Source organism: Diadema setosum, chromosome 16 (assembly GCF_964275005.1).
Source record: "Diadema setosum chromosome 16, eeDiaSeto1, whole genome shotgun sequence".
Classification (NCBI taxonomy): domain Eukaryota; kingdom Metazoa; phylum Echinodermata; class Echinoidea; order Diadematoida; family Diadematidae; genus Diadema; species Diadema setosum.
The window spans coordinates 33,375,426-33,387,222 of NC_092700.1; positions in this window are offsets into that span (position 1 = coordinate 33,375,426).

Below are 11,797 nucleotides of genomic sequence, written 5' to 3' on the forward strand. Positions count from 1 at the left end.
AATTCTTGGATAGTCATTCAGACAGTGTTGAATTTTCTTTACATCTATACATTGTATTCACATTTGAGAGTAACGATTTGTCTCAAGTCTGTATAGCTGATTCCCTTCTCCGTAGCTAACTTGTAATCTTGACATCATTTATTATTATGATTATTATCATCATTATGATTAGTTAATGATTACCTTATTGTCATCATACCATACAGTACTTACATTGATGGAAGGAATTTTCTTTCTTATCCAGTCGTTTTGATCCCGATGGTACTCGGTCAAGGGCTAGAAAAGATCACGTGTGGCAAGAAGTGGGACCGGCGTAGCGGGTCATTCGTTCAGCAGGAATTGGTGCCGGTACCACCAGCTTCAAAGCTAGCCATGATGATGTCACAATGGGCGCCACACATATCGACAGTATCGAGTTGTGTAGACCCAGGTTTGTTGTTTGAATCACATTAAATTTGTCAAAACTTGATACATTGTCAATGTCATGGCCAACTCATGGCTTTCTTCTTTTAGGTCTGCATACCCCCACGTAGCTGCTGAGTTAGGACCAGGCGGGAGGCCAGTTATTAATTCCCGAATGTTTTATATTCTAACCCATGGCTGACACAATAAATTTTGCTTTTAATTCCTTGAATAATGATGAATTCTATAACACAGTAAGGCACTCTGAATCTGATCATGCAAATATTATTTCCAGTTTATATGAAGATTACATATCCGATAAATACAATACCTCAGCACAAGAATTTGAATATAAATTTGACTCAAATGATCCAGTCCAGAGTCCATCGTGTGTTTATTTGACCGAAAATCAGTATAAAATCGGATCACGAATACATTTGATGAAACATTTTTGTTAGCTCACTTTAACATACGCAGTATCAATAAAAATTTTGATAAGTTGCGCTTACTCTTAGAAAACCCAGATCATAAATCTTGCTCCATCATAGGGCTAACAGAAACATGGTTGAACTCTAATATCAGTCATTTATTTTCTTTACCCGGATTCGAATTTGTATTTAGAAATAGAAACGAGAGAGTTGGTGGAGGAGTTGGTTTGTACATCTCGAAAAAATGTAAATATATTATACATGAGGAGATTAGTGTTATGAGCGATGTACTCGAATCCCTTTTTATTGAATTGATAAATCCACATGGAAAAAACATTATGATTGGTGTAATTTACAGGCCCCCTCGGTCGAATTTGAATGATTTTTTGACAGTTTTGCAGGATTTAGTACAAAATCCCATGATATTCATTAAAGATACATTTCTGATGGGCGATTTTAATATCGATCTCATGAAATGTAACTCCCAAAACAGTTCAAAAGAATTTATAGAAACATTAATGTCTGCTTCGTTTTTACCATTAATTTCCAAGCCTACCCGTGTCACCAGCCAATCGGCTACCCTCATAGACAACATTTTTTGTAATGTTCTTCCACTTCCTGAGTCTGGTATCGTCCTCTCAGACATCACTGACCATTTTCCTATATTTGCTCAGGTTCCAATTAAACTGACTAAACAAAATAATTATTATAAGCGTCGTAAGATTATTGCAGATAATCTTACAAGTCTCCAAAACAGTTTAAAAGAACTCGATTGGTCTTCTGTATACAACACTACCGATGTCAATTTGTCTTATGATTATTTCATATCTACTCTTACCTCCGAAATCGATAACCATATTCCCCTGCGTAACATAAAAAATAGATATAAGCAAATTCCAAGACTCCCGTGGATAACCCAGTCTATATTACGATCTATAAATAGGAAAAATAATTTGTTTTATAAATATACATGTAATCCCACTGAAAAAAATAAGAAAAAATATGTTTCATACAAAAACACACTCACCAAATTATTGCGTACGCAGAAGAATTTTTTTTTATGTTAATCAGATAAGCAAATATAAAAATGACATTAAAAACACATGGAAAACATTAAAGAATGCTATGAATACACCTAACAATTCATCTAATATCTTTGAAATTCGGTGGGGCAATGCCTCCAGCAACACTCCCGCTGGCATGGCTGAAATTTTTAATGACTTCTTTCTTCAATTGGAAAAAATCTTTCTCAAAATATTCCTCTTTCTAGTAAATCTTTTAGTGATTTTTTAGATACACCTAACTCCAAAACTATATTTTTTGACCCAACATAATAAATTAAAGAAGAAATAATAAAGATTGTTGCCAATTTGAAAGAAGGTAAAAGTCCTGGCCACGACGGAATTGACAACTATTTGATAAAAAACATAATTCCTCAAATAGTGGATCCCTTAGTACATAAGATTATTATCAACTCATCGCTTGCAACTGGCCATGTGCCAAATAGCATGAAAATTGCGAAAGTAATTCCTATTTATAAGAAAGGGGAGAAGGATGATGTCAATAACTATAGACCCATATCTTTATTATCTTCTATTTCTAAGATTCTTGAAAGAATAGTCTACATCAGGACAGTACGTTTTCTTAAAACCTGCGACATATTTTCAAACTTTCAATTTGGATTCAGGAAAAATCACAGCACAACACACGCACTACTTGCCCTCATCGACAAAGTCACACACGCACTCGACACACTTTCACACACAATAGGTATCTTATTGGACTTCTCCAAGGCCTTTGACACGATTAACCACGGAATACTTCTCGCCAAACTGTCTTATTATGGAATACGTGGAAAGGCCTTGGAGTGGTTCACGAGTTACCTATCTGAAAGATCCCAATTTGTACATGTCAGCGGCTTTGACTCTTAAAGTAAAACAATTGCATGTGGTGTTCCACAAGGGAGTTTATTAGGCCTTTTGTTATTCATTATTTATATTAATGATTTTCATAGATCCTCGGAGAAACTATCATTCATATTATTCGCGGATGACACTAATCTTTTTTTTCCCACCCTGACCCAAATATCTTAATAAGAACAGTCAATGAAGAATTTATAAAGGTCATACAATGGATATACGCAAACAAATTGTCATTAAATATTCAAAAAACAAAAGTTATGCTTTTTAGTAATTTTTTAGATAGCCTCCCAGGCAATATAACATTTGATACTACTCCCTTAGAAGAAGTTTCTTCTTTTAAATTCCTTGGTGTTTGCGTTGATAACAAGCTTTCATGGAGGAATCATATTGATAACATATGTAAAATTATTTCACGTAACATTGGCGTAATGAATAGATTAAAATATCATCTTCCTTCATCTGCATTATTCACTCTTTATTCTAGTTTGATACTCCCTTATTTAAACTACGGGATTCTTGCTTGGGGTAATACATATCAGATGTTACTTGATAAACTTCTTTTATTGCAAAAGAAAGCGCTTAGAATTGTTTTTAATTTACATACCCGAGAACATACAGATGCTTTGTTTTCTGACAATAAAATATCAAAAGTAAATGATTTGTATGTGTTTCAACTTGGTCAGTTTATGTTTAATTACAACAGTAACTTTTTACCTAAAATATTCCACGATTTATTTCATCGAAACAGTCATGTTCATAACTATCCCACGCGACGATCCGACGAATTCCATCTTCCGTTAATGAGAACCGCACATGCCCAAAATACATTTCTTTATACCGGACCCAGACTTTGGAATAATTTAGATAATAGTTTAAAAGATTCCCCCAAATTTGTCACATTTAAATATAAACTCAGAAAATATTTACTTTCTACTTATAATCTTAGATAATTTAAATTGCTATAATTTATGCTTGAGCTTTCACCTGTCCTGATGTCGCAGCACTTGGCGCGTTCTGTGTGCAGACCTCTCTTCTTTCTTCTCTCCTTTTCCTTTCCTGTCTATTGTTCTTCGTTGACTTGTATTGTTACCGTCTTCTCTCCTCTCGGTACTGTCTCGCGTCCTACAGTGAATATGCGTGTGGGTAATTGAATGTGTGTACGAATGTATTGTCCTTGTCATATTTTCCCGGTACACGTGGTTCAGTGAAGAGTGTCCGGGCACTATAGCATTGGTATTCTATATTTGAAGGGGTCGGTGCAATATAGTGCTAACCCACACAATAGTCGTTTTGAGATAATCGCTGTTGAATCTTTGGAAAGTCCATACATTGTACATTGATAAAACATGAATGCATGCATTTTTTACCATCTTATTGGTTGAATTCAAGTATAATATTTTCACGGAGGTTAGAGTGAAGGATAAGGGTTATGAAAATGCATGTAACTCAATTTTGACAAAAGTGTGGGTTAGCACTATATTGCACCGACCCCTTCATTTTTTTCCCGACCTGTGTATCTCAAAATAACTACATGTATATTGTTATAGAATAGTATATCATTTACTCATTATTTATCTAGCGATCCACGTCCGACAAGCTTTGCTTATTAGTGGATCACTATTTTCCATAATCGAATTTATTTTCTGCTCGCCCACGTAGTATTTGTACAGTGTTCCTCTTTATTATTGTACATATATGTTGTTCTATAATTTGTCTCGTATATTACATGAATCTTTTGCAAGCGTTTGAACAATATCATTTAATGACATTTAATGACATGTTTAATGACAATGACATGGCCATTTTGACGCTTTGTCCGTTTGTAGCGTATTCGTCGCCCAACAGATAGCTGCAGTTCGGATATGACTTAATAGCGAAAGATTGGTTGCCACGTTATACTGCAACAAATCACATGCATTTACTGGCGACTGATAGGTTAATCCATCAAGCCATTTCCCGATCTGCATGGCCTTTTATTGGATTACTGCTTTCACTGGATTATTTTCGGCGGTGGTACGTTTCAAGGTTTGTAAAGACTGATTTTCAAACAATGACGAACTCCTACTTGACACTGATCACGAGAGGTTATGCCTTTATTCTCACGGCTAACGAGAATAAATTGCGGACGGAAACTTTCGTAAACTAGACTGGTACATGGAGCTTATGTAGGACCCTACATAGCTAACTGTAGAATAGCACGTCCCCCATTATTCATTATTTTGAAATTAGTGAAGATGTAGTTTACAGGTACAAATTTTTGTCGGTCGTAAAGGAGTCTGTGCCAAGACTACTACAATGCACCACTGGCACTGTCCAATAGGCCCTGTATTGTAGCTTCTGCCAACTTTTTCTGAGAGGCGCATTGTGTGCATGTATACAATACATTTAATGTACATATATGTGTACAGTATATACCTACATGCATACATACACATGTGTGTGTAGTGAAATTGGGATTCCACAGGATATGGACGGGATATGTCCATTGGGTTAGTACCAATAGATGCCAGAAGACGCTTCGTGTTTTATCACACTGAATCAATACAAATAAAACAATAGCTCGTGCAAAGCAGAGAAATACACACATTATATTTAAACTAAGTAATACAGTAATTTGCATTCTAAGAACAAATACTATTGACAACAAATTTTGATTTTGTAATCACAACTAAGCACATTTCTTCTTGATGAAGACCTCCAGTTATATTACCAAAAATAGAATTGGTTTTCAAAAAATAATTGGTTTTCAAATAGCTCAATTCCTTCAGTAACAATATTTGTCTGACCTTGTCTGAAATGCACAGATCAATCACCATCTAATTAACCCTTTGCATGTGTCCGTTCATTGCAGCGATGTAAAGCTGTTTTCATATCCACGCTTTCTAAAGATATTCCTTTCATTAAATCCTTTTTTCAATTCATGTCAAATAAGAGATTAAATAATGCAATTATACTCAAGCCCACATTCGTCCAATGCCATCCATCGATGGTACGTACGTTTGCAAGCCGTTTATTAAAATCAAAGAAATATGAAAATAGTTCAACACGCAGTGCTGTTAAAATGTATTGGTATAACGATATTCAGTTAACCCTCTCTAACACTCACTGAAATGGCGGACATATGCTACATAAACAAATATAGTTGCAAACAGGGTAGTTGTCCTTCACAATGTGTCTGCATAATATACAGAGGATAAAAATGCGCCTTAATTTGCCAACCATCAAATGCTATATACCTAACGAATCCCCTCCCCCCCCAAAAAAAAAAAAATAAATCCTTAATCCTACACCTATTACGTCACTTGAATTTCAGCAATGGCCAAAACAAGTATATCTATCTACCCACAATGCACTTATCCAAGCTTTAATAATATCTACGTATGGAATTCCAGCATTCAGCACTATACGATTGCATGTCTGTTAATATGGACAGATATATATACATAAGTAAATATGTGTGTGTGTGTGTGTGTGTGTGTGTGTGTGTGTGTGTGCGTGTTTGTGTGTATTCACCTCAACTGTAGATTTATTTTTTTTTCAGATTTGGCTTTTTGCTATCAGGATCTTGATGTATAGATATGATGGTGGTAGACTACCCACAGGGGAATTACTTTTCTGTATAAAACCTCATTTCTTTGACTTTGCACCAAAACTTTTTTCTCTTTAGATATACCAACCACTGAGGAATCTGTAACAACGAATGCATCACCAACAACCGGCGGCATTCCAACGACCACAGAATCCGGTATTATCCTTGATAAGATGTATATTGATTTATCATGTTTTAGTGATTCGTGTTTTACAAGCTTAGCTTTTAATGGACCACTCTTTTTCCATACCTACTTTATTTCTATCCTTCAAAGCATTCCTAATGTTGATCTCAGTTATACTACTTATTATATCGTATGGTATTATATACTATGCGAATCACTTTTCGTTTTGGATTTCTGTTTCCCTTGTATAAAATTATCAACTATGTGATTGTTTTTCGCATGCTTTATGTACAGATAATATATTCATAATATTTTATGCTGTATTGAATATGTTTGTGTGTATGTGTGTGTGTATGTGTGTGTGTGCGCGCGCGATAATGTGTGATAATCATCGTTCACCGATATAAACATATTTTAGTCTGTATATAGAGTTGTTGTCACTTTTCAGTTTCCTGTCTACACTTATCACCTTGTTCAGGTGTCTATAGTCGATTCCATCCCCCTTTTTTGGCCGTTCACAAAATTACCTTACGATGTAATGTTTCATTTTCCGTCTAAGAAGATGCGTTGAACTCACCTGAAAAGACAGCGGATGTCTCACCGACAACCGGCGATATCCGAACGACCTCTACCAATGCTCCAAGCACAGATGAAAAGACAACGGATGTCTCTCCAACAACTGACAATATCCCAACAACCTCTGCAGATGCGCCAGATACAAATGACAAAACAACGGAAGCCTCACAAACAACCGACGATATTCCAACAACCCCTGATTCTGGTATGACCTTAGCGATGGCAAAAGTAAAAATCTGGCCCTGAAGTTTGCTTCCGAAGTCTAGTAGATGGATGAGAAAAAAAAAAAGAATTCATGATAAAGATCTAACAGTATCTTTTTTTTTTCTTTTTAGAAATGGAGGCAACAAAATGAGTTATCAGAAACAACTAACTTACGTGTGTGGTTCGACGGATGTCAATTACTCTCCCATTTATAAATACGTCTATAGCGACCAAAATATAAAATGTACATGTTATGTCCCCATTAGTTTTGTCTTGGAACACACCATTGTATTGAAAAAGACGTTGAATTGTTATCAGACGAATTCTGCAGAAGAATGCCACCTGACATTGTTATAAGAATGCACGATGTTCATGGTTTGCCGAAAATGAAACGTTTTCAACTTTATACCAAAAAATACCTGCCCCACTAATGGTCTAACTGTCCACCCCACTCCTCATCACACGAGAAGGTGTTAGTTACGAAGTTACCCTTATCCTTTTCGCCCATCCTGTAGTCATACCAACGGATGCCGTACCTCTCGGCCTCCAGAGTTACGCCATTCCCGACACTAGTCTCAGCGCATCCAGCGTTGAGGGGAATGCATTTGCACCTGGTAGGGGGCGACTGCACGTGACTAAGGTAGACGGTATGGCTGGAGCGTGGTGTGCTGACAAACCCTTTTCCAACGAGTGGATTCAGGTAGTTAAAGGAGTCATCCTTATTTTATTCACTTCTGTTTTACTCGCGTATATCATTCCTACTCTCTCTCTCTCTCTCTCTCCCTCTCTCTCTCACTTTATCTACCTATGCCTATGTCTATTTATCTATCTATTCTATCCCTTTCTGTTATTCTGTCGACACACGCATTCGTATACATAGCTACACACACGCTCTCACACACAACACATACACATATAATCATAATGTGTGTAAAGTTTCAGAGCAAAGTAAGTTTACTCAATTTTTGTGAATATATATATATATGTATATGTATATGTATATGTATATATATATATATATATATATATATATAAGCTGCTAAAAAGGAGATAATAAGAAAAGTTAGTTCAATTTTAAAAAAGAGGAGCGCGCGGAGGGGGATGAAACACAAGTCATGCAAACATAAGGAAGTCATTGACTTCTTAAAGGGGATGGCTAGTAACTGATCAGTGGGAATGCTGGGGATGATTGTTTCAATCCTTGTGGGATTCATTTAAGAGTACATTATCTGTTGTTGTGTGAAAATTATTTATTTCAGAATGGTCTCAGTAATGTGCAGTTTAATGTTTCCAGGTTAACATGCCTATACAGTGACGGGGCGATCGTTAACGGCCCGTTACCTATCCCAAGCTGTATAGGTCTCACATATTTCTTTTTATATTGTAATAAATAACACCCCACGTGTTGACCCTGAGAAATTTCAACCATAACAAATAGTGAAGGTTGACTTGCTTTTCCTTTGTGGCAAATATGTTAATGATTGTTATAAAATAAAAATATATATACCGAGGATAAAAAATGTAATATAAAAACATGATTTTAGCATATTTCCTATGTATTTCTTTATATCTTGGTAAATAGCGCCCTCAACGGGTGACTGAGAAATTTCAAATATTGGGTCATAATCAATTATATGAATATGAGTTACTAGTCTACTCGTGTGCCAAATGGAGACGGTGATACATAGGAGTTATGGGGGGGGGGGGGCGGGGAGGGTACAGCCTGGAAGGGATCAAAATAGCTTGGGCTTTATAGGGTTAAATGTTCTACCCGAGATTTTTGCCATCGAAGTGGGGCGTACATGGGTTTGGAGATGGGAGAATGGCAACCTATACCAAGATGTTTTAAAAACTGTCATAATCATACGATTTTGAGAAAAGACAAAGTCCATTACCTCTTGCAATGACTGCTTTATATCATTATAGCCTTGTAGAATCCTCGAATAACCATTGCAAAATGCTCCCAATGGTGACATGATATTTGCCATATCATTTTGCATACAAAGGTACATACAACCGACGATGGTCTCAAAGACATCATGCGGAACTCCGGCTTTGTGTGTGTGTGTGTGTAAAGTCCAATACTGATTGATCATGATTGATGTTTTGACTTTTTTCGGTATGGTTTTATGCAGAAACATTTTAAGTCAAAAACAAAAGACATTTTATGTGTTCATAGAAGTAGAGCATCATGTCCATAAAGAGCAGGGCGCACGATAATCTTGATTAATGGATACCCCCAAGGTGGATTTTCAGTCTCCTCATCGCATCGTTGGCATAGCAACGCAGGGTCGATCAGATGAAAAGAGTCATTGGGTGACTTCCTACAAGGTCCTTTGCAGTGTCGACGGAACGACCTTCAACCCCGTCGAGGAAATTTGCAGCGCTTCCGGAAATTATAAGGTAGCAATCAAATTTCCATTAAATTCATTTACAAAATAGACAGGGGAGAGTCTCGAGGCGCGCTGTCAATTTTTGCTCGGAATCATTTTGATAAATAGAGCGAAGCAAAACATCATGAAAACATTAGTAAATTTCATCATCTGTTAGACAGTAGTAGCTTTAATTACATAAACAAAAATTATGTATTCTTGATGAGAGTCAATCTATGACATGCACAGGAATTGTCACTTGATTTCTGAAATTGTCATTAGAAAAAAAAAAATCATGGCAACGTAACGCGTTGTATCAAAACTCAATGCAATTATTACATTTGCCTATATACCAACTTTTAAAGGAAAGAATTTGTTTATGTAAGATCATGGACTTTTCAAATTATCATTTTTTTTTTCAATATTTCATCAGTATGAGTCATCTGATTATAGGATAATATCACGCCAAATGACTTTATGGGTTCAGTAAAATAATACAGAATTATAATTAGAACACTTTAGTGAAGCTAAAAGGCAATCAGAAAAATACTTATAAAATATTGAATTTTCAGTCGTTTAGACTTCACTTCCACTTAATATCCCGCATTCACCTAATTAAGAGATATTTATGTTTGGCGTAGAGTTCCTTTAATGAAGAGTCGAGGTGAACGAAAAGTAAGCGTTTTCGCTCTTTTCGTTTTGTGAAATTTTACTCCATGTTTAACATGTTTAAATTGACTTCGATGAATAAATCATAAAAATTGATGTAACTTGGGTACGGTGAAAGTTCCGTTAAAATCGGATACAAATTGAGATTTTTTTTTTAAATTTTCTTTCTACATGTCTTCATGAAAACAGTGATATCGGTCGAAAATATGTGCAAAAAGACTCGGTGATAATGTCATCACGTCACAAATGTTCTATTGGTATATAGTATTGAAAGGTATCAAAATCAAGTTTTGTAGTATAAGGGACCGCCTGTTCCTTTACGAGTCATTTCTTCAATGTCATATCCCAGGGCCATTTCATTAAAACTGAAAAAAAAAATGTTACGACTGGGGTAGAGGTCAATTTGAGAATTTTGAGAAAAAAATCAACATTCAAATCATTGATAATACATCTCATTTTTTTCAGCTAATATGGTAATGTTCCGTATACAAACAAAATGTAAAACAGTAATTTGAATGAATATCTCACTTTGCATGACTTTGCAAGAGGTATCCAAAGATGACAGCCAAATTTCGATCGGGGCTGTCCCGTTATAAGTCAAAATTAATGCATAGGAGGGCCTATATAGGTCCTATTTTTAAGCTTTCATAGGTTTCAGCATTTAACCGTGTCTCCCACAGACATTCCAAGGTAACATGGATCGCAACACGGTAGTTTACAACGCCCTGCCACGCCCACAAATCTGTCAGTTGGTTCGAGTGTTGGCGATTACATACCATGGTTTTATTTGCATGCGACTGGAAGTATACGAGCAAACCCCAGGTCAGTTTTCGACGTTATCCACGAATATGCGGGATCACGCCCGTCCATCCGCTTCGTAATGTAGCAACATTAAACTCATCGCTCATTTGCATTAATCAAAAGCAACTATGCATGTGCATTGTGTACATTTGTGCTTTGTTCATGCACACGTGTTACATTAGGTGTTACACCATTACATTTTCCCATGTTAATGTTCTTGTAATATCAAAAGTCATGAAAAGATGACTAGGTAATTAACTTTTCATACCAACGGCGTAAATCCATACTGAGGAGTGGGGGGGGGGGGGGGATGGTCACCATCGCCACGATTACAAGCCCATAACCGGACCGGCGAAGCCTTTTTTTTTGGGGGGGGGGGGGAGAAGCTTTGTGCCCCCCTCCCCCCCCCCCACACACACACACACTTTACAGGGATCGGATGCCCCACTCTTTTGCATGAAATATAAAGTGGGAGAAAAGTGGCAGCAACAACATGAAGACTTTTTGTTCTTGTTGCTTTTTTTTTTTTGCTTGTCAGACGACTTTCGGCGGAAAATCAGACCTTAAAAGTACGAAAACATTCTTTTTTTTTTTTTTTTTTAAATATCTGTGAGAGGGAGCGGAACGACAGAACGGGGAAGGGTGTGTATGGGGGGGGGGGGAGGGTATCCCTCTCCCACACGAGGAAGATTTTGCATTTTCAGACCTGA